Here is a 23,287-nt window from a genome sequence, read left to right on the forward strand (position 1 = left end):
GCTCCAAGCCAGGATCCTCAGCCTCTCGCAGCCGAACGCTGTCAGCTGGAAATAAGTAGCAGGCTCTAGCCCTGTATCCATGACACACTCACTGCAGGGGGAGACAGCTCCACACCTGAGCTGCTGCCATGCACCGGCGGAGAGTCCTTACCTCCCCCACCCTGGCCATGTTCCTGTAGCCCAGGCACTCGGAGTCCGGGAGCCCGTCCCAACACCACAGCTCGCTCGCCTCTTGGATGTTCAGCCCTGGGGGGAGAAAGACACACCCATTGGGGAGGTTTGGCCTCCGGTTTCCATGCCTGTTTCCTTCGGTTCCCTTTGCTGGGTGAACACTGGCCGGGATCCTTGTGGCACCCATGGCCCAGTGGACTCGCAGGTTCCCCACCAGGCGGTTTAGTACCTGAAGCGGAATTTGTCTCATTCATCACAGTAATCATGTGACCCTCACGGTCATTGTGCTCTGGGAGTGGGCGCCTGTTAATGGTGGCGTCTAATACTGAGAAATCCCCCCGCCCCCTCCACTGAAGTCAGGATCTGACCCTAGCTACCCAGCTGGTGACATCGGACAAGTTTTGCAAAAAGAAAAGGAGTACTTGGGGCACCTTAGAGACGAACAAATTTATTTACATTATTTATTTGCTCCAGCTCACTTCATCGGATGCATTCAAGTTTTGTGTCCATCCCCTGTGGTCCCTGCCCCTGCCCTCATGATGGGCTCTTTCCCTCCATGTGTCTCATAGCTCCATTCCTGACCCCTCACCAGTTGGCAGCCCCGTGGGTGGGCTGATTACCGTGGGGTGGGGAACAGAGCTGGGCTCTGAGATAAAGCAGCCAATTTCCTGGCAATTTATTTCTCTTCCCCTCTCCCTGAATTAGGGAGATGAGTGTGAATCATCACCTAAGCTGGGGTCGGTCTCAGAGGAGGGGGCTTCTTTCTGTAGGGTCCCATTGCCCAGCAAGTGGGGGGCCCCAAAGCCCCGGCGACTTGTTTCTCTTGGGGTCCCTCTGCCCCTCTGCAGTTGGTCTAAAAGGAGAGGCCTTAGTCGTAAAGGCGTCCCAATGGCCAGCTGGAGCTAGTCTCCAAGGGGCTTGCTTCTATGGTGTCCCATTGTCCAGCTGGGTTTCTTACCCCTCTTCTGCAGCAGGAGGCTGTACAGCCAATAAACCCCGCCCCTGGCTTGCCAGCTGATGTCGTCGGCTGGGTCCGATATGTAGAGACCCAGCTGCAGCACAAAGTCGCCTGCCTTGGGGAAGTCAGAGGAGCTCTGGTGGAAGGAAGAGGAGAGGGGAATCCATCAACAGTCTCCCTTCAGCTCTCCAGCTCCCCTGGGCCAGAGCTCTGCTCCCATCCATCTGTAGGAGGCGCTGGGGGAGCTTGGAGGAACGGGACCAGGGCAAGGGCCCTGTATGAGCTCTCGCTGCCGAGCTGCTCCAGAATAAAGAGGGCCCTGAGGCCAGGCACAGCCCTGCCAGCCAGTGGCCTATGGAACGCGGCTGTCCCTTACGGACCCAGGGGGAACCATGTAGCCAGGGGATGAGGAACTTGACTCAAGCATAATTGAGGCTCAGTTCTGACTCTGCCTCCCCATGGGGGCCCTCTCTATTTACAACCCTGCAGCGGCTCGTCCCACAGCCTTTCAGAGCCAGCCCTGGCTATGTAGATGTTGGGATCAAAGGTCACTTACGTCAAATCCGGGGAGGGTGGTGGCGAATCGGAGCAGGGCAGCGCTGCTCCGTATGGCCCTAGCTCTCTCCTGGGTCATTTTGGAGTGGAACCAGAAATGCTGCAGGAGAAAGAGGCAGGGGAGAGTCAGTGCACAGGCGTATATGCTCTACAAACGAGCCTCTCCCCCTCCCCAAGGGGCTGAGACCATGTGCTCAGGGGGTCATAGCTGACCGCTGCTTGCAGGGTTTGAAAAGGGGGTTCATGACACTGCCCACATCTTGCTGGGCACAAGCTGTCATTGTCTCTCCAGGCTGGGACAAGGTTCGGCCTTGGGGCTGGTCTACCTGCTCTAAACCCCTGATCCATGAACAGCACATCAGGATCAAGGCACATGCCCTGGACCCCCAGACTCCAGCTGCAGAGGCCTTGGTAGGATGGATGGAGCGGCCGGGAGGACAATCCCTCCAGGAACTGCCGTGTCCCTAGGACAGAAGAGCTGATTCCCTGAGGCTCCTCCTGTATCTCAGGGTCTCCCTTGAAAGGAGCCAGTAACTTTTCTCATGTCCTACATCTCACAGGGGTTTCAGTCTCTGGTGCTCACTGTTAGTGTTTAATGCAACCGTGCAGAGCTCTGGCTGACAGTCCCAGCTCTGCACTCATGGCTTTGGAGACCTGTGGCCGGCAGGGTCCAAGCTGGGAGGACACAATGGAAACATGGCTCTTCTAGTCTCTCCTTTGCAGCCCTCCCATGGGGTTCAGGGGAAATTTCGCCCCAGACCCTCCCATTCTGCTCTCCTCCAAGAGGTGCTGCAGCTTGTCCGTGGTGGGGGTCTCTGTCAGCAGGCCCCTGAACATGGTGTCCAGGCTCTGCGAATAGGTCTTGTGCAGAGCCTGCAAAAAGAGGGAGCACCCTCAACCATGGGATCTGGGGCTACCCCAGAGAGGGGACAATAGGGGTGGGGTTTCTCCGGGGAGCCCTGGCAAGAGCCAAAAGGCACCTCCTGGCCTCTCCCATTCACATCACTGCAGGGACACTGGGCAAGAATTCATGGCCGGATGCCTGCTGGCTCCTCAATCCTTGCCCTTAGCTGTTCTCTGTGCAGAGCCTGGTACCCAGCAGAGTATGGAGCAGTCAAACCGCAATGGGTGGGAGGTAGGATCCCCGGGTGGGAGAGTCCGGGCAGCAGGGCAGAGAGTGAGGAGAAGAGGGAAGTCTGGGATCAGCCACAAGGGCTAACGCAATCCCCTCTGGAGGGAAGGGGCCCTCCCTGACAGTTTGTGTCCTCCCCCCTTCCCCGCGCCTCCTGGGCCTGTTCCCAGCTCTGCTCACCCCTCCCCTATTCTCAGCAGCTCCATCAAACCGAGGGAGCAGGGACCAGAGGCCGCTCTTGCTCCTGGGTCAGAGAAGTAGGATCAGGACCTACCCGGAAGTGGGTGGTGCCCTGTCCTGTGCCCGTGGTGAAGACGCCTGGAGAACAGCATGCAGGAGGCAGGATTCCAGCTGCAGGGCAAGTGGTGGCTTCAGTTTGCTGGCGGGAGAGAGGAGCCCGTGTTACACCTTGCAGGACAAGAGGGGTGCTGGCACTGCCATGGACACGACCCCCCTCCCCTGCAGTGATCCCCTCCCTACGGCCACTCGAACGCTACTGGAGTGAAATCACCCCCCAGCCAGGAAAGAGGGGACGTTCCCACCTCCTCTGCTGGGGGATGTGAACAGCCAGAGCTTGGGATAACACAGGCCGGGGAGGATCTGTGACTCCCAGCTCTGGCCCGATCAGCACCAGGGTTAGGGCAGCTGGAAGGGAGGGTCCTGGTACCTGAGGCTGCAAACCGCGGCCATGGAGCTGGAGACGATGGAGGTTGGCTCGGACTCCATGGGGAGATTTTCAATCACCTCCTGAGAGACCGCAAGGAGACAAAACCGCACGTGAGATTCAGGCCCCGCAGACCCACAGGCGCTTCCCAGGGAGGAGGCCAAAGTGCTCTGCAGAAACAGCCAGTGTCACCCCCACCCCAACCAGCTGGGCCCCCCATTCCTCCCATCCATCAAACTTACTCCTTCCAGGGGCGGAAGCTGGTTAAAGGAACCCTGATATTTTCAGTCATTTCCAGTGCACAGCTCCAGTAGGGGTATCCCCAGGCCAGGCTGATGTAGTGAGGTCCTGGTTCACACCTTGTTGTGTGATGCGTCCCTTGTTGCATACGGGCCACTTACTTGTGGAGAGCCTGCTTTTCTGCCAGAAGTTGTATCACCTGATGTCACATGCTACATCTGAGAATTAGGCCCAGTGTTTGGAGCGCAGGGAAGTGCAGGATTGTGTCTAGGCTGAGAGTGGTGCTAGAATCAAGGTCCAGGGACGCACCAGGGTCAAAAGCGAGGTCAGAGTCCATCGACAAAGCAGAATCAGAGCCAGAGTCCAAGTCCATGCCAGAGGTCGTAGCTGGGTAGGCAGGGACCAAAGATCAGTCAAATCGATGTCATTGTCAAGCCAGAGTGCGGATACAGGCCGAAGGTCAAAGCCGGGTAGTCAACATCAGAGGGCTTGGGGAAGATCAGGAGGAGGAGACAATGCTGGAGTGGGTCGGTGGAGGGCCTAGAGCGAGGCTAAAGAAGGGCAAGGAGAATACGGCATCAGGACGGGTAGCCAACATCTGGAGCCAATAAGGGTCATGGCAAAGTCATAACCCCAGAGTCAAGCCAGAGTCAATAGCGAGGAACTGGAGGGCAGGGCAGGGCCGGGTGGGGCATGCAGGCGGGAACCAGGATGATTTATTGGTACTCCTAGGCACTGCCCACCTGGAGCCCTAGAGACCCCTCATCGAGGGACTCCCATCCTAGGAATAAAAGAAGGAGAGCAGGATGACAAAGATGTCACTGACGGTGGGCTCCAAGCCAAGGGGAGCTCCCACCCAGGCTATGTGTCAGGACCCCATCACCCTCCTGTTCATTTCACACTCACAGACCCCCTAGCAGGAGGGGAGAATAAAGGGCAGAAAGCGAAGGTGCCACTGGGGGAAAGGCCTGGGACCCCGTCCAGTTCCCAGATCTACTCCCAGGATTGTGTGACCAGGATCACAGCTCTTCCTCTGTGTCTCAGTCCCCACCTGCCAGATGGGGAGGATCCTTCCCTGCCCCAGGGTGCTAGCGGGGAGTTTCATTCCTGGCTGGGAAGGGTTCAGATACCAGGTGGTCAGACATTCACTGCGTCGGGGTGACACGGGCCATGGGGAGGTCTAAGCAGTGATGACATGAGAGGGGCTCCAAGTCGGGCCACCCTCCCCAGACTGCAATGGCCACTTTTCGATAAACCCTGGCTCTGCGGATGCTCTCATTTCTTGCCAGTCCCTGATGCTTCTGAAACTGGCCTCTGGGCATGGGGGCAGGGACTGTATCTGGCCTGGCCCCAGTTCCAGGGGTCGGCGTGGGGCAGGGTGGTGAGAGCGAGGTGCTCGGCCTGGGTTTCTCTCAGTGCTGTGGGCTCTATGGACTCTCCCCCAGCCCGTCTCCCCCAGGCCCAGCGAGAAAGAGCAGTACCTGCCGCAGGGAGTGGGAGCTTCTGAGCATGCGAAGCGGGGGCCCTTCAAGGCTGTCCCACTGAGCACAGCCCCTGCAGAGCTTTGGGCACCTGTCGCAAGCACCAGATGTAGATCGTCGCTGTCACGTCCTCCTGTTGCAAGAGAACAAGGATCAGTCAGAGACTCGGACACCCATGGCAACGAAGGGCATTAACGGCACTGGGAGCCAGCAAAATTTCCACCCCAACCCTCCCCACGTCCGAGGGACGGATTCCCCCACCCATCCACCGAGATGAAATCTTGTCTCCTCTCTAGTGATCTCCAACCCCACTCCCACCATTGTGAAATGAACTCCTGCCCCCTTCCTCTCAATCCCGCCGTGAGAGCTGTTCTCCCTCCCCACCCAGCTAGGGATTCAGCTGCGCTCCCCAGAATCCCTCAGCCACCCTCGCCCCCTTCAGATGAGGGGTTGGGAGGGTTTGGGCAGAAGTGCCGTGGGGTGAGAAGAAGTGGACACCTTTCCCCAAGGGACCCTCCCCGTCCTTAAGGTGACGCCATGGACAGTAGCTCTGGGGAATGAGGCACTTGAGCAGCCTCTGCTGACTGATTCCTCCAGTTCTCCCAGAGCAGGTGGTGGCTGGGATAACATGATACCAGAGCACTAGGAACCGTCCTGAGCCCCGGACGGGGATGAAAGGCTCACAGAGGTGGCTAGGGAAGTTGGCCGTCCCTAGCATGAGCATGGCAGCGTGTCATGTTGATGTGACGCCTATTAGGAAATAGCCTTACTGGAGAGCTGGGTCTCCTCTGCTTTGAGCTGCTCAAGGGACAAGCTGGCACCTACCAATGGCACCTCCTTGGGTTCATCGTCTCCTTGCTCCCTGGTCAGCGATGGGGATGGGTTGGGAGTGACTTTCTATGGCCCGGAGGTGAAAGGACCTGGGGATCCCTCCCCAGTTGATCCTTCTTTGGTTTACTCGTCCGCTATCAGCTGGCTGGCTTCTCCCAGGATGGAATATGTGAGCACCAGCCCAGCCTGGCTGACATGGATCTGGGGGTTGTGTATGGTCAGAAGCTCCGCCTGGAGGAAAGTTCTTCTTTGGCCTCCAGTGAAGATGTGTCCGAAGACCTAAACAAAGAGGACCAGAGCCCTTGGATAATTGCCCAGAACCAGGCTCCAAATCCCTCTAGCATCTCACCAGGGGGATACGAGTCCTGGGGCAGCCAACCTTTGGAGTCCCATGGACCAAGGAACCCCCTTCAGTTAGAGATTGCAGGCACTGAGGTCTCGAATTGCTCTTTCTGGAGCCGGATTCACCGCAGGTGTCATGACAGGCTGGGAACGTGTCTGTGCGCTCTGGAACCCAGCTCACAAAGACAACAAAGGTCCCCTACTGCTCCCAGCAGCGCTATCTCCCGCAGCTCACCTGCTAGAGGTTAGGAGCCTTTTCGATCTGCTTCCGTTCCCGCTCCTCACCCCACTGACAATCCCACGAGCCTCACATACAGTGCAGTGCAGGAAAGCCTCACATACACATACAGTGCAGGAAAGGAGCTCGGTGTCCCTCACCCAATGCCCAGGGTAGCGGCAGGTTCTGCTCCCGGAGTCACCACGGTACTGGGCAAACCCCACACCCTACCTGTGCTTCCAGGGGGTGCAGGGAATCCAATGAGGATCTGGTCCGGCACAAGCTGGTGTGAGCTTCCCAACTCACTGACCCACTGGCTCCTCTCTCAGACACCAGGGTGTCAGTCAGGGGGACAGTGAGCGGAGCCGGATCCCTGGAGATACAATCCTCCATTAACTCAACCCCCCAGGGGATCCCTCTTATGCCACATAGCCATGGATCCATGCAACACACACAAGCCGGGGCCGTTAGCAAGGCTCCAAGCCAGGATCCTCAGCCTCTCGCAGCCGAACGCTGTCAGCTGGAAATAAGTAGCAGGCTCTTGCCCTTTATCCATGACACACTCACTGCAGGGGGAGACAGCTCCACACCTGAGCTGCTGCCATGCACCAGCGGAGAGTCCTTACCTCCCCCACCCTGGCCATGTTCCTGTAGCCCAGGCACTCAGTGTCCTGGAGCCCGTCCCGATACCACAGCTCGCTCGCCTCTCTGATGTTCGACCCTGGGGGGAGAAAGACACAGCCATTGGGGAGGTTTGGTCTCCGGTTTCCGTGCCTGATTCCTTTGGTACCATTTGCTGGGTGAACACTGGCCGGGATCCTTGTGGCACCCATGGCCCAGTGGACTCGCAGGTTCCCCACCAGGCGGTTTAGTACCTGAAGCGGAATTTGTCTCATTCATCACAGTAATCATGTGACCCTTACGGTCATTGTGCTCTGGGAGTGGGCGCCTGTTAATGGTGGCGTCTAATACTGAGAAATCCCCCCGCCCCCTCCACTGAAGTCAGGATCTGACCCTAGCTACCCAGCTGGTGACATCGGACAAGTTTTGCAAAAAGAAAAGGAGTACTTGGGGCACCTTAGAGACGAACAAATTTATTTACATTATTTATTTGCTCCAGCTCACTTCATTGGATGCATTCAAGTTTTGTGTCCATCCCCTGTGGTCCCTGCCCCTGCCCTCATGATGGGCTCTTTCCCTCCATGTGTCTCATAGCTCCATTCCTGACCCCTCACCAGTTGGCAGCCCCGTGGGTGGGCTGATTACCGTGGGGTGGGGAACAGAGCTGTGCTCTGAGATAAAGCAGCCAATTTCCTGGCACTTTATTTCTCTTCCCCTCTCCCTGAATTAGGGAGATGAGTGTGAATCATCACCTAAGCTGGGGTCGGTCTCAGAGGAGGGGGCTTCTTTCTGTAGGGTCCCATTGCCCAGCAAGTGGGGGGCCCCCAAAGCCCCGGGGACTTGTTTCTCTTGCGGTCCCTCTGCCCCTCTGCAGTTGGTCTAAAAGGAGAGGCCTTAGTTTTAAAGGCGTCCCAATGGCCAGCTGTAGCTAGTCTCCAAGGGGCTTGCTTCTATGGTGTCCCATTGTCCAGCTGGGTTTCTTACCCCTCTTCTGCAGCAGGAGGCTGTACAGCCAATAAACCCCGCCCCTGGCTTGCCCGCTGATGTCGTCGGCTGGGTCCGATATGTAAATTGAGGGAGCAGGGACCAGAGGCCGCTCTTGCTCCTGGGACAGAGAAGTAGGATCAGGACCTACCGGAAGTGGGTGGTGTCCTGCCCTGTGCCCATGGTGAAGACGCCTGGAGAACAGCCCGCAGGAGGCAGGATTCCAGCTGCAGGGCAAGCGGCAGCTTCAGTTTGCTGGCGGGAGAGAGGAGCCCGTGTTACACCTTGCAGGACGAGAGGGGTGCTGGCACTGCCATGGACACGACCCCCCTCCCCTGCAGTGATCCCCTCCCTACAGCCACTCGAACGCTACTGGAGTGAAATCACCCCCCCAGCCAGGAAAGAGGGGACGTTCCCGCCTCCTCTGCTGGGGGATGCGAACAGCCAGAGCTTGGGGTAACGCAGGCCGGGGAGGATCTGTGACTCCCAGCTCTGGGCCCGATCAGCACCAGGGTTAGGGCAGCTGGAAGGGAGGGTCCTGGTACCTGAGGCTGCAAACCGCGGCCATGGAGCTGGAGACGATGGAGGTTGGCTCGGACTCCACGGGGAGATTTTCAGTCAGCTCCTGGGAGACCCCAAGGAGACAAAACCGCACGTGAGATTCAGGCCCCGCAGACCCACAGGCGCTTCCCAGGGAGGAGGCCAAAGTGCTCTGCAGAAACAGCCAGTGTCACCTCCACCCCCAACCAGCTGGGCCCCCCATTCCTCCCATCCATCAAACTTCCTCCTTCCTTCCCCCTTTCCCACCCAATTCCTCCCTCCCCTCAGCCGCCCCTCCGGCCTCACAATTCCCCCACTGCCAGCTCCCCATCAGTGTCAGAATTTCCCCCTTCCCTGTTCCCCAGCCTGCAGCCCCAGGAAGCCCTGTCCTCTGCTCCCCCCTCCGGCCCCACTAACTCGTCCTGCCATGTCTGGCTCCCTTGCCCCAGGGGCCGGGCACGGGGTCCCACTCACCGCAGATGTCTCCACCAGGGCCGCTTTGGAGAAGTGCAGCTCCAGAGTGTATCACCCCTGCTTCTGTGTGGAGAAGCACAGACTCGAGACAGCATGGAGGAAACGGAGCTGTTTGGCCCTGTCCTGCACCCACTAGGAGTGGGGTGGGGGGGAGAGAGAGAGAGCCTCTTAGGTAGGGACCTCCCTGTCCCACCCAAACCAGCTCCAGGGCTCAGGATCTCCATGGGGTTGGACAGGGAAAGCCCCCCATCTTCCCGAAACCACAGTGTCGCCCTGCACAGACAGGGGTTGTAACTGGGACCGTGTCACCGGGGAGCGGACACCTTGGCCTGTGTGGGACAAACACCTCCACTTTGGGGTGCAGGATAACAGAGGAGAAGTGCCCCCCATTGGGGTGATGGATTCTCTGGGACAAGACCCCCTTGCATGGGTGGGGATGGAACAAGGGGCAGGACAGACTCGGGGGCAGCGCAGCTGGGGGAGTTTTGTACCTCAGCTCTGCCCCGGAGGTGCTGCTGGATGACCCTGATGGTGGCTTGTTCAGGGGACACATCCTCCTCTTCCTCCTCCTCCAGCTGGGCACTGGGGGTCTCTGCACCGGGGAGGGAAGGAGAAAGGGTCATTTATGCTGCTGCGGGGGGGATGCAGTGGAGAGAAAAGGCTCCATGTTCCTCCTCCTCTGCAAGGAGCCCCATGGCAGAAAGGGCCCCACCCTGCCCCTCCCAGAGACACCCTCAGCCCCATCAGCCACAGGGACCCGTGGCAGTCAACCCCCACCCCCAACATCAGGAAAGGCTGGAGCTCCCCTGACTCCACCCAGCATCCCCTGCCGCAGGGTGTCAGTGGGGCTCCTGTGGCTCAGTCCTGGTGCCTTGGCGAGCCCCCCACCGCCCCCGTCCTCCTCCCGTTTCCCTGGGTCTCCCCTCACCTGCACAGAGGGAGCCTTCAGCCTCAGGGCTGTCAGACCCCACGGAGGGGCTGCTGGCCCTTTGGGAGTAGGCAGAGCAGCTGGTGTTCGTGCCAGAGTCGCCCAGCTCCTGCTCTGGGCCGGCTGGGGGCTGCTCAGTGGCCAGGCTGGTGGGTGGCTCCTGCTGAGCCCTGGGGTGTGGCTCCTGGCTCCTCTGCTTCCTGTGAAGGAAGCCCCAGAGCCGTCTTGCCCGGCTCCCGCCCGCTCCTGGGTCCCTCCGGCATAGCATCACCCTGGGCCACCTCCGTTTGGGCCCGAAGAGGCCTCAGGGCCTGTTATGGGAGCTGGTGTCTTCCTCCTCCTTCAGAAAGCCAGGGAGCTCCTCCTCCTCACCTGGCCACTGGCCTCTTCCCCGCCCGCGGGGACAGAGGGGCCGCTCTCCTCCTGGGCAAGCCGGCCACTTCTTCCCACTGGCTCCAGAGCCACCTGCCCAGCCTTCCTCCTCAGCATCCACTTCAGCCGCTGCATCCTGGGACTGAGTGGGGAGCAGCCATGAGTCTGGGCTCAAGGCAGCTGCTCATTAACAGGCCGGCCTGATCCCGTGCCCACGTCCCCTCCACTGAGGCAATTCCTCCTCACCGCACACCCCACCCCAGGGCATGGGGGCTGCCGTCCACACCCACTGGCAGCAGCTCACAGCACAGGCTGCTCCCAACGTTCCCCCTCACCACTGGGGCCCTGTGACACCGGGGGAGTCTCGTCCTTTCAGAGCAGTGGGGCTCTCCGTTAGTTTGGACAAGCAGCTCCCTCTACCCCTCCAGGCCCCGCTCCCTCCTCGGCCAGGGAAAGAGCAGCACCTGGATAGTCCCCAGCAAAAGTTCACTAGGGGCGAATCCGAGGAGGCAGGAGTTGCCCTGAGTTCCCACTGATTTCACTGATTGGGGGTGGGGGTGTTCAGCTCCTGGCAGGTTCTGCCCTCTCCAAAGACTCTTGACGTAGGGAACCATCTCTGACAAGGGAAGGGCTGGGAGCCCTCTTGCTGGGCCATTCCCCCCACACTGGGGATGGCTCTGGAGAACTCCACTCACTTGCTCTAGATGGGATGGAGCTGGGTGGCAGATGCTCACTGATGGTCCGTAATTTGCCCTCCTCCTCGATCTCCCACACCCAGGTGGGCTGGAAAGGGTGCTGCACAATGCCCTGCCAGCAGGGCAGGGGGTAGAAGCCAGGAGATGGAAAGTGGCTGTGAAAACAAGACGATGTTTTATTGCCAGGGGATGGATGGATCAGCCCCACTGATGGAAACAGAGGCCTGGGCAGGAGAAGCCACTGCCTCAGGGACGCACTGGGAGTCAGGGATAGAGCCGGGGATGGAGCCCAGGAGTCCTTTGTCCAGGCTTCCGCACTAACCACTAGAGGATCACTCCCTTCCAGCGCTGGGACGTGCCAGCGGGCCATGATTCCCAGTCTCCCTTGCTCTGAGTGTGACCTGTTGTAGTGACTGAGGCAGGGGTTGGGAATCAGGACTCCTGGCTTTCATTGGTGGTTTTCCTCTATTCCCAATCTCCCTGGCTCTGAGTGTGACCTATGGAGGGGATGGAATCTTCATCCTTAGAGATTAGTAAGGCCCAGCTTGACCAAAAAAAAATCATCTGTTTAAAATTAAATTTGAAATTGACAACCTTTGTTAAGGGTGAAATTTATGACAATCTCAAAAATAACATTAAGTGGAACATGTTTACTGCTGAGTTTTTAGACAGTCACACCACTGACGTGATATCTAAGGCCCTGGAAGCAAAGTTAGCTGAAATGCTAACCCAGCTTTGGACAGCAGTAGCTTCCTTGAAAGGTGGCAGAAAATATTTTCTTCATTTCAGTTTATTCAAATAGTTCAGTTAAAAAAGAAAACAAAACCCAAAAACTGTTTTTAAATGTACATTTTAAAAATCCAGTTTAAATTTTAAAAAAATCCCTATGGGGGTTTTTTGGTTTTGAAACAGCCATTGATAGGTTTTCACCTTGATTTTAGACCTACTTCAATCGAGAGAATCATAAACTGCTCATATTCTATTAAAGGAGAGATGGCAGCAAAATTCATCATACCAGTAATTTGTTGCGCCTTTTTGCTCAATCTTAAACAAACAAGTGTCTGAAACTCTAGTTAGTCTCTTTTATGAAGGCCCAGCTCAGAGGTGGTGGGAGGGGCAGGAATGCTGTCTCCCTCCCTGAACCAGTATCAGTTGCACAGGATATTGCCACAAAACCTACATTTTATTGACAAATCATCTCAGCCATTCCTCTTCTGCGCTTCCTGTTTTATAATCTTCAAATCTACAAAACCTTCCCCTTGACAGTCATTGCCCAGGGGTTGCTGCAGGCAGAGGAATCTGAGCAGTAACACTGTGACCTCAGTGGTAACTCGGCCACCTGTCGCTCACTGACTCCACTAACGCTGAGCATAGACCCTGACCCTGCAGCCTGCCTTGGGCATCGCTCCCACTGAAACCTGCAGGCTCATTTGCTGACTTATGCAAATCGCCCGTGGAGAGTCAGCACTGACTGGCTGAATTAACTCCCAAGTCACAACGCCCTTCAGCTTCCAGCACCAATGTAGGGGCACAGTGTGGAAATCAGGCTTTTCTGGCGGTGTTGTTTTCCAACTGTCACCAAAATCAACAAGGTTCTTCCCACTGATGCCTAGAAATTCCCTTAAATTTTGGAATGAATTGGATGTAGCCTTCCAAAATTATGGCCTTCCAGACAGACAAAGAAATGCCATTGAATTGAGCCTTAGACTCAGCTAAGAGTGCCTGAGTCTCCTCCCTATTAACTCAGCAATAGCCCCCCACTTGGCCGATCAGTGTGGAGACTCTCAGGCCTGGAGGCCGAGCATTCTCTACAGAGGGGCAAAAGCCAGCACTAGTCACCACAGGAGAGCACAATGGTGGAGATCATTATCAACGCAGAGTTCTAGCCCCACCTCTTTGTGAGGGTCTCCTACAATGACAGCTGGAGCACAGCCCCACCCTCCCCAGGAAGAAGAGCATCAGAAAGAAATGGAAGAGGAGCAAAGCCAAGAAGACACGACTTGATGAGACAAGAGGGAAGGAGGAAGAGAGAAGCAAAAAGGGACAAATTCCAAACGCCCCCAGCGAGTCTCAGATTCATAAATACCAAGCCCAGATGGAACCTCTCTGCTCTGACTTTCTGTTTCACAGCAGCCATAGAACGTCCCTCAAAATAATTCCCACAGAAATTAGAGCAGATTTTTTTTAGAAAAACACCTAATCTTGATTTTAAAAAGGCCATTTGTGGAGGATCCAGCACAACCCTTGGTGAATTGCTCCAAATCCTGAGGTTAAAAATGCTTGCCTTATTTCTATTGTGAATTGGTCTAGCTTCAACTTCCAGCCACTGTCTGCTTATAACCATTATCTGCTAAAGTGAAGAGCCCATTAGTACATATTTGTTCCCTTAGGCTCATCCTTAACCTTGTCTTTGATTGAGCTCCTGTAGTCTGTCAGCACAAGGCATGTGTTCTAACCCTTTCATCGTTCATGTGGCTCTTCTGAGGACCCTCTCCAATTGATCAGTATCTGTCTCAAATTGTGGACACCAGAAATGGACACAATATTCTAGGAGTGGCTGCACCAGTGCCCAGTACCGAGAGATATGGAACCTCTCTGCTTCTACCTGAGAAGCTGCTAGGATAGAGTCCCCCATCTTGTACAGAGAGCCTGTATTTTTTCTTACCTTCTACACAGATGATGATTTCTTTCAACTAAATCCACAGGGAAATGCAAAAACTCCCAAAGAATCTCCTCCACCCCAATCCTCTCCTTGTCCTGACCGAGAGACTGCGAGATGGAGGCTTGCTGCAGCAAGGCTACAGGGGTCTCTGAGGTTCCCCCTGCCCCGTATCCCTGTCCTGCCGGGCTGTTGTCAAGGGAGCTCTGCGAGGTCACAGCCGCCTCATCGCTTTTGCCCAATAGGCTGAGTTCCTGCCAAAGGCCTGTGTGAAGTCACTGCCACGCTCTCCTTTCCCTTGCAGGCCTGATGTCTGCCCCTGGCCAGCCCGGCTAGATGTTTGAGCTGCACCCTGGATCACCCCACTTGCTCATTATTGATTCTGGGGAGCAAGCAGGCCACCCAATAAAACAGCAGAGCCTGCTCCTCACCCCACCCTGAGTTTTCCATACAGACATAGATTGTGAAACAATTCAATCTCCTAATCCGGCCTCTATTTCAGCGGCTATGAAATGTCACACACTTACCACCATATTAAGCCCAACTGCTTGAAATTCACTAAAAGGCACCTTCCAGAATGGTAACCAGTTGTGATGTGAGGGTACCAGGAAACAGAGAATCCACCTCTTCCCTGGGTAATTTATTCCAGTCGTTAGTCTCCCTCACTGTCAAATATGTGTGCCTTACTTCTCATTTGAATTTCTCTGGCTTCAACTGACAGCCCTTGGTTCTTGTGCCTTTCTTGGCTAGATCGAATTAGCCCTGCCCCGTGAAAACCGATCTCCCTGTCGTGGTGGGAGCCCCCAGCCAGGAGCACCCCAGCAGGGGCCTCCTAGCTGTTTGTCTGCCGGGCTGGGGACATCAGATGTACCAGAGGCATGCAGGTGTGACTGCACTGCATCAACCCGGCATTGGGCTCAGGGGTTTGGCTTTGACAACTTGTGCTCCAGCCACGTCTCTGGGTGCCCGGGCTCAGGGCTTCTAACCCCTGTGGCTGCAGCCAGGGCTGGGGTGATGAGCTCAGAACTTTCATGCCCCTCCCCACTGCTGTCTGCACTTTGGGTGCCTGGGGTTAGGGCTTCTGCCCAGCATCTGCAGCAGGGGCTCGGGGCTTCCCTTGCAGTTCCTTTTGGGGCTCAGGGGTCCATTTTCTGGATGCCCCCAAATTGGCCCTTGCGTTAATTTGCCAGGGGACTAGTAGGTAGGAGCCCCCAGCTGAGGTGCTCTCAGCAGCAGGGACCCACCTGCACATCTTCAAACCTCCTCTAACTTCAGAAAGATTGTTGGCTGCTGCCCTCAGAGCCCAGGTCTAAAGGCAACACAGAAGTGAGCTGGCAATGCTGTCACCCCCCTACAACAACCTCTGAACTCCCCCACGATCCCATTTTGGTTGGAACCCCCACCAAACGAAATGTCATTGAGACGGATGTGTTCCCAAGGGATGTGTCATTTTAAAGGAATCAACATTTCCCAGCTGAAAAAAATGTTCTGCTGGAAAACGTTCAATGGTTTTCAGAGGGGTGGCCGCATTCGTCTGTATCAGCAAAACGACGGGGAGCCCTTGGAGCACCTTAGAGACTAACACATTGATTTGGGCATAAGCTTCCGTGGGCCAGAACCCACTTCATCAGATGCATGGAGTGGCAAATACAGTAGCAGGTATAAAGACACAGCACAGGAAAGGATGGGCGTGGCCTTACCAAGTGGGAGGTCAGTCTAACGAGACAATTCAGTTAGGAGTAGGATACCAAGGGAGGAAAAAATCACTTTTCTTGTGGTAATGAGGGTGGCCCATTTCAAACAGTTGACAAGAAGCTGTGAGTAACAGTAGGGGGAAATTAGACAGGAGGAAGTTAGGACTTTTGGCTTCAGAATTTTATTTTATTTTTTTATGAGATTGTGTCTTTTATGTTTTGTGGCACACAAGCAAAGAAGTTAGAGAAAACATAAAATATTCTTGCTGGAAGTTTGCAATGTCTCGCTAATTTGTTTCTTAAGACCAGAACAATAACAAATAAGAACCCAAAAATCAGAGGGAGAGAATGTAAGCTACTGCCTGTAACAGAGAGGCGCAATTCACTGGGTACCTGCTGACTGACTGCTGCTAAGCCCCCACTGAGCTACCTAGCATGCAAGTAGGTCCAGGAACCGTGCCCCAAATTTAAAGTCACAGTATTCAATCTTAACACAACCACAAATACACCAGAGCCTCCAAATTTTCTGTTTTACAAGGTCTCTCCTTGTTTTGGAACACTGGTTTCGAAACATGCCATGGGGAATTTGAATCAAATTTCAGCTACTAATTAGCATGTGTTTGGAACAATCACTCGTGCATTCGATGTTATGTTGTTGGTTTCTTTAGGAAATTTGGGGAAAAGGGAGCACTGGGAAAGCCTATTTCCCCCCCCACCACCCCACAATGCACATTTGCTGCCCACTGGTGCTGCCTGAGCAGTAGCATTGTGACATCAGAGATAATCCACCACTCAGCGCTCCCTGCCTCCAGCTCCTTGTCACACCTGGGGAGAATGACTAGCCCCCTGGCTGCCATGGCAACAGCTACCTTTGACAACTGATTGCCCCCTTCTTACCAGAACATCCTCACAGAAAGGAAGTTTGTAATGAAACAGGACCAGATTGAGAGAAGCCGGTAGCCTCCTGCTGGGCTCATTTGGGTTTGTACTGTGGTACGGTACAGTGTTTCTTTTCAAAGAGCAACTGTTTGCTGCTTTCCTTAGTAAGGGCTAGGTGAAAATAAGATGGAAAATTCCTGCTCTTTTTCTTGGATATTGTTTATCTGCTTCTTACACATTGAGGTTTAGAGCTTAGAACTTCCACTGAAACTGAAGTTGCATAAAATGAGTTTTGTTTTAATACAGTTTAATTTAATTACTTTCACTACTGTGTTCAACACAGCACTGAGTAGTGAAAAGGGACCTGCACAAAGATAAGAACGGCAATAACATATATACTTAAAACAACAGATGAGTAAGAGCTTCCTTGTTTAAACGGCACATATATAATAGATTTTCTTTCTATTAAAAAAAACTAAGGAAATTAACAAGCCAAAAACCCTTCATTTAACGTTTCTTAAGTTAGCTTACATCAATAAATTAAACCATCAACTAATTAGGAAATACAAAGTCAAGGTTTTAAAATGGATTAAAAGGTTACAAAGTTTTGCATTCTCAGGTTAGCAAATGTCCAAATAAGTGTTGCCCTGGCATCCTTAATTCAGTCCTCTTGTGCATTTGCACGATGATGCAGACGTTAATTACATGATCCCATGTTATTTTTTTTCCACAGGACCCCTGCTTTATTCAATGCACAGGATTTTCTGCTCTGGGGCTGCGTATTGACGGGGTCTGTTGTCTGTAGGATCCCTGCCTCCTTTATTGCAGAGTTAATGTTGCCTGAGCAATGCTCATTCTGGTATTTCCTAACTTGAGAGTGCTTGACTTTGCAGTCTTTTAGTCCTTTGTGCATTTCCTAATTTTTATGGCTTACTTTACTGAGGAGACCAATCTTTGACAAAGGTTAATTTTTTGTTTGTGATGTATCCATTATTTATCTGTTCAGTGTCAATAGTGCGTGCTTTACCCAACAGAAAAAGTAAAGACACTCCCTAATACAAAGACCTTATGATCTAAGGAAGATGGACACATACAAAGAAAGCAGGATATGTAAGAACTAGGAATGTCTTTCTTTCTTTCAGTTGATGAATAGTCATTTATTAATGATTAATTAATTAATGATTAATTAATTAATTATTATTATTATTATTATTATTAAAGAAAGGATGGTGCGTTGGGGAACTTGCGTGGTGAGGATATTCCATGTAGAGGGAGCAATTTGAAAATACCCAAAAAACGGAATGGGAGAAAGAAACACACATGTCATTAGTGCTAGCTGTACTGGTGAAGCAGAGAGGGTGGGAGGTGATGTGGAAAAGGACTAGATTTTTGATGATGGCCTGTCCCTGTAAATAGCTCTGTAATGGGGTGGCTTGGCATTTTAAGGACTGGAGGCCTGAGCTCAGCCAACCCTAGCGGCTAAGAAGGCCCACCCGAACAGGGATCAGCTGATTCTCTTACTGATCAGCGGGGAGCAGAAGAGGAAGTGGCTGAGGGAGTTGCAGGAGCTGCAGAGAAAGGAAGGAGCAGCAAGGACAGCTAGAGACAGAGAGTTTGGCAATAACCTTGGAGGAAAGACCCCGAGAGCAGAGACTAAGGCCAGCAGCAAAATTGCCTTATGCTGTTCTTCTCCTTTTGGTTCGTTGTCTCTTGGAAAAGAAATAAAACCCGGCTGGAAGGGCCAGTGAGACTGATCTGTTGTGAGTGCAGCCGTGGAGCCCGGAGGAGGGAGAGATGGATGGCAGGGTGCTGCAGGCCACCAGGGGGTGCTTGGAGGAGGTCATGAGCAGGGGCAGGAGTGGGTTTGGGAGGAGACTGCTCTACAGGCGGGCCAAATGGGAACCCTGAATTTGTGCACCCACCAGCTTTCCTGGTATTTCAAGTTCTAGACTCCAACCTGGTCAGAAGGCGGCTGTTCAGAACCATCCATAAGTCACGTTTAATTGGGCTGCAAAGTTTCACAGGCACAAGGTCATGCCCCCAGAGTTCAAATACACTGGAAAACCAGCATCGTACATTGCAAGTGGCACCCTGGGCCGGCAAACAAGACGGAACATGACAGGTACCATTGCTGGAACAGGCTTGCTGCATGCCTGGGACCAAGTCATGCTCTCTGCCGCACTTTTACAGCCCCTTGGGAATCAGTGATGAGAATGATGTTAAACCTACTCAGGGCCATTACACCAGCAAAGTATAATCACAAAATAATGCAGTCTGGGCAGACCCTGTCCTTCCTCTGGATTGCTCCAACCTGCCTCCTATAGCAGGCCCTGGGTGGGGGAGGCAGGGGATGGGTTCTACATCAGCCACAGAGCCCACATCCCCACAGTGGCAAAAACCTTTGCAAAACTTTTAAAGATAATGCATCTGCATGTGATTATCCCCTGTCCCCCAGAGAAATACGGTGTATTTTAATGAGTCTGCCCATGCTTGTCTTGATGATCAGAACTCAAAAGCGCTACAGGGATCCTCTCCCAAAATGATGCTATGCCAAACATAAACATACTTCCATCCTGTACTTCGAAATCAAGAAAGACAACATCTCTTGGAAGGTAGGAGTGAACACTATTTCCATTACAATAGAACTGAAATCTCCCTTTGTGAGTTACATCAGGAAATAGCTCTTTTCAGGTCACCTTGCCCAAGGCAGGAATTTGCAGAAGGCAGCTAGTCATTTGTATCTGAAATGCAGCCATGTCTGTTTCACGATAAAATTATACTCTTCAAGGGGCAAGGCTCTCTGGTGAGGACACCAGAAGATGTGGGAACAGAAAGGAGTTTGTTCTGAGTCTTTCACATGACGTCTCTCTCAGAGCAGGGTGGGAGGAAGCGATAAATATTTGTACAGTGCGGCCGAGTGGCTCCCCTTCCTAACTGCAACACAAGGTTCCTGCATGTCTAGCTCAGAGGCCGGGGAGGGAGGCTGTAACTGCTGCATCTGCACCATGGCCTTTGTTCTGTGGCTCGGAGGCCTTGAGTCTGCCTGGCTGGATGGCTGCTTGGCTTCTCTCTGGTTACAGCTTCCAAAGCCCTGTGACCTATGAGGGATGGTAGGGCACCACCCATAGGCTCAAGTCTGCGGACACAAAAGGCTTGAGGGATCTAGGCTTTAGGCTATAACACTATGATTAGAGTCCTCCCAGCTGGGTCTCTATGGAAAGAGTCCTCTAGCTCAGGGGTTCTCAACCTTGGGCCGCGGCTTGTTCAGGGTAAGTCCCTGGCGGGCCGCGAGACGCTTTGTTAACCTGAGTGTCTGCAGGTTCGGACGATCGCAGCTCCCATTGGCTGGGAACGGCGAACCGCGGCCTGAACAAGCCGTGAACCAAGGTTGAGAACCCCTGCTCTAGCTCACGACACACTAGAAAGAATGGATGTAGGTGTAAACATCATTTCTTTTTCTCACGGCACAATTCATCTGAGGGCAATTATTCTGCAGCCAAAACAAAGATCTAGGATGGGAATCTTAATTGCTTAGTTTGAGGAAGTTTGAGAGTAGGAGCGATGTTTGGAGCTTTCAGGTGACTTGCCTTGAAAGACAGATACAAGCCATATATATACAAGCCCTTTTCCCCCTCCCCTTCCTTCAATGTGGATCCTCTGGAGTCTTTCCGTAAGTTGGTCCCTTTTTTCCAGCAAGTAGGGTTCACGGACTAGAGACAGCCAGAGAATGAAGATTCTTTTTTGTGACAATCTTCAAGGTTTCAAAATTTGTCTCCATTCCACAGTGGAACGAAAATAAAACCTTCCAAAAGGCTTCACAAAATTGAATTGTGTTAAAATGTCCGTTGGATGATCAAAAAGGTCAGATTTTCAATTGTCTTTTCTCTCTTTCTCCTTCTCTCTCTGGAGTTGACCAGAAAGTGTACCCGACACCTCAGAAAACTTCTGGCCGAAAACTCCACCAAAATCAACCCATCAACGTTTCTGTGTCAATGACGCCGCATTCTCTGGCTAACAAAAGATATTTGTGTGAAAAACGTTCTGACTAGATCTAGTATGGCCCAAACTGGGATAAATACTGAGATAAATGTTCTATTTTCTGTAGGGGGAAATATTTAGGGCCAGATTCTTAGCTGGTGTTCTCCCGGATGCGGTGCCGATTTACACCAGCTGTATCACTGGCCTGAAGTATCTTCACTTTATATTTGATTTTAGTTTGGAAGAAGGAATGTGAAAAGTAATTCTTGCCAATGTGATCTGAAGAGTTTGAAGTAGGTAGTGCTACATGTTAGGACAACACATATTATTTTAAAGGTAAAATTAGTGAAATGGGAGAAATATTTTTGCAGACTAATTTATTCATGGCACTGCAAGTGCTCTGGGCCCCAAATGATCAAAAATTAATGTGTTTATGTCCGACCTACATAATCTTCCACCTGTAATATTAAGCCTCTGAAAATGATGACTACTGTCTCGTTGCCTTGTCCTCCCCATTTCTGTCTGTATCCACCTGCTATCTCTTGATTTTCTTGGTAAGCATTTTGTCATTTTGCTCTGTGTTTGTACAGCGCCTGGCACAATTGAGTCCTGACCCATGACTAGGCACGTTGGTGCTAGCACAATACAAAAAATAAGTAATAATAATAGTGGGCTACACTGTGGCACATTTATAAAATTTGAGTGATATTTTACTGTGATCCTGGTGCTAATTTTAAGCATTTGGATGATCCCATTAATTTAGAACTACCTGTGTGGTTAAAGTAAGGCACATGCTTAAGTATCTTCCTCACCTGGGGTCTTTCAGAATAACTTCATTGATCCTAAAATGACTTTTCCATACAGTACTATCGATGTGAATAAAAGGAATACAAAGGGACCTTATGTAAGTAAACGAGCTCATGAGCCCTTTTACGGCCACTTTCTTCTGGATACGGTGAGATCTGTGTGATGTTTGGATGAAACAGAGGGAGTATGAGAGACACATCACCACATTTATTTATCCATTTAGCCTCACCTCAGTGAGGGTGCTGCTTTCTCTACCCAGATTGCCAGTGGCTGGGAGGCTGTTGGGTGATCCAGTGACTTAGGGACTGCTGATGAAGCTGGCCTGGGTTTGACAGTAAGTTCCAATCTCTCTCTCTCTCCCATGGGTCTGCAGCAGTTGAGGGACACCTGGGTTGTTTACGGTGCTGTGGGTTAGAGATAAGTGATGGCCTGTTGGGAGCAGGGAACTTAAAAAGACAGACACCAGTTTTAATCTTTATATTGTTGCTTTAATAAAAGCCAGGAAGCTATTGTGTACACTGTGCAGCTGATGCCGAAATTAGGAAGGTTTTGGAATCGTGGCCAACACCTAGAGGGCAGTAACCAGCTGACTGGAGCTGGCCGCCAGCCCGTAGCACTAGGCCAACAAACATCAGTTATTATAGGGTTAGGTGATATCCTGTGCCCACTGCCTATCATGTTTGCCTGTGCTCCCCTGATCTGTCTTTCTGTAAACATCTGTTATCTTTTGTCTTGTAAATACATGGTAAGCTCTTTAGGACGGAGACCATCCTTTTGTTCTGTGTTTGTACAGCACCTAGCACCACCAGGTCCTGGTCAGCAACTGGGGCCCCCTGGTGCGAAAGCAATAGAAATAATACATAATATTTATTATCCCAGCAGCTAAGAATCAAGCTAAGGCAACGGCTGGAAACAATGACACAAGGGCAAAAATTGGGGATTGGTCCTGCTTTGAGCAGGGGGTTGGACTAGATGACCTCCTAAGGTCCCTTCTAACCCTGATATTCTATGATTCTAAGGGTGACTAGGTTGGTTTTCATCGGACTAACAAATCCTCCAGTGCTTATCGTCCATGCTTTTTGTAGTGTTTTTACTAATCTATTTTATCACCCTGCTGGGGAATTTAGGGATGATCTTGGTAATTCAGATCAACTCCCATCTCCACAAACTCATGTGCTTCTTCCTCAGCAACCTGTCGTTCCTAGACACCTGTTATTTCTCCACCATTGCTCTCAATATCCTGGTCAATTTCTTAGTGGAGAGCAAAGCCATTTCTTAGAGCAGGTTCATTACGCAATATGGCTTCTTTGCTGTAGTTGCCACCACTGAGATCTTCCTCATAGCCGCCATGGCGGACGATCATTATATGGTCATCTGAAATCCACTGCTCTACATGGTCAGCATGACCAAGAAGGTCTGCCTGATGCTGGTCACTGGGTCCTACTTCTGGGGCTTTGTGAATGCTTTGATACACACAAGTGGTTTGTTGAGATTATCCTTTTGTGACTCCAATGTCATCAATCACTTTTTCTGTGACCTCACCCCTCTCCTGAAACTCTCCTGCAGCAGCATTCATAGGAATTTGATGCTGGTTTTTGTCTTTGGCAGTTTGTTTGAAATGAGCACTTTTCTGATCATCGTTTCATACATTATCATCATCATAGCCGTGCTGAGGATCCGCTCTGCTGAGGGCAGGCGCAAGGCCTTCTCCACCTGCGCCTCCCATCTGACAGCTGTTGCCAAATTCCACGGGACGATTCTCTTCATGTATTTCCAATCGAGTGCCAGCTACTCGCTGGATACAGATAAAATGGCATGGTAGGGACCTCCGCGGAGCTGCTGCAATCGAGCATCCACAGCCAGAAGAGAGACAATGGGAAACGTGCTGAGATGGCTGTCCACAGCAGCAGCAGCCGTCTCATAAAGCTCTGCTCATGCTCTAGCCAACAGGTTTTGAATTACAGTGTAGACATACCCAGAGAGTGCATCCAAAAGCATCCCCTGGTTGTTCTCTACTATTAGAGATAGTGACTGGAATATTTACTCCTACCTTGCAACGCTCTGG

The 23,287-nt window shown here is 52.5% G+C and overlaps 1 protein-coding gene and 1 long non-coding RNA gene across 2 annotated transcripts in view; one reads left to right on the forward strand and one right to left on the reverse strand.

The window, feature by feature from the left end:
* LOC140913644 (uncharacterized) overlaps positions 1 to 23,287 on the forward strand; it is a 104,931-nt gene that overhangs the window by 59,567 nt on the left and 22,077 nt on the right. The gene's annotated exons all lie outside the window — the stretch shown is intronic.
* On the reverse strand, positions 8,743 to 9,790 carry LOC140913704 (uncharacterized). Its single transcript, XR_012159646.2, has 3 exons — positions 9,702 to 9,790; positions 9,211 to 9,342; positions 8,743 to 8,821 (listed from the first exon to the last, which is right to left on the reverse strand). It is a non-coding gene; the product is annotated as an uncharacterized LOC140913704 (long non-coding RNA).

This window comes from Lepidochelys kempii, chromosome 6, assembly GCF_965140285.1.
Source record: "Lepidochelys kempii isolate rLepKem1 chromosome 6, rLepKem1.hap1, whole genome shotgun sequence".
Classification (NCBI taxonomy): domain Eukaryota; kingdom Metazoa; phylum Chordata; order Testudines; family Cheloniidae; genus Lepidochelys; species Lepidochelys kempii.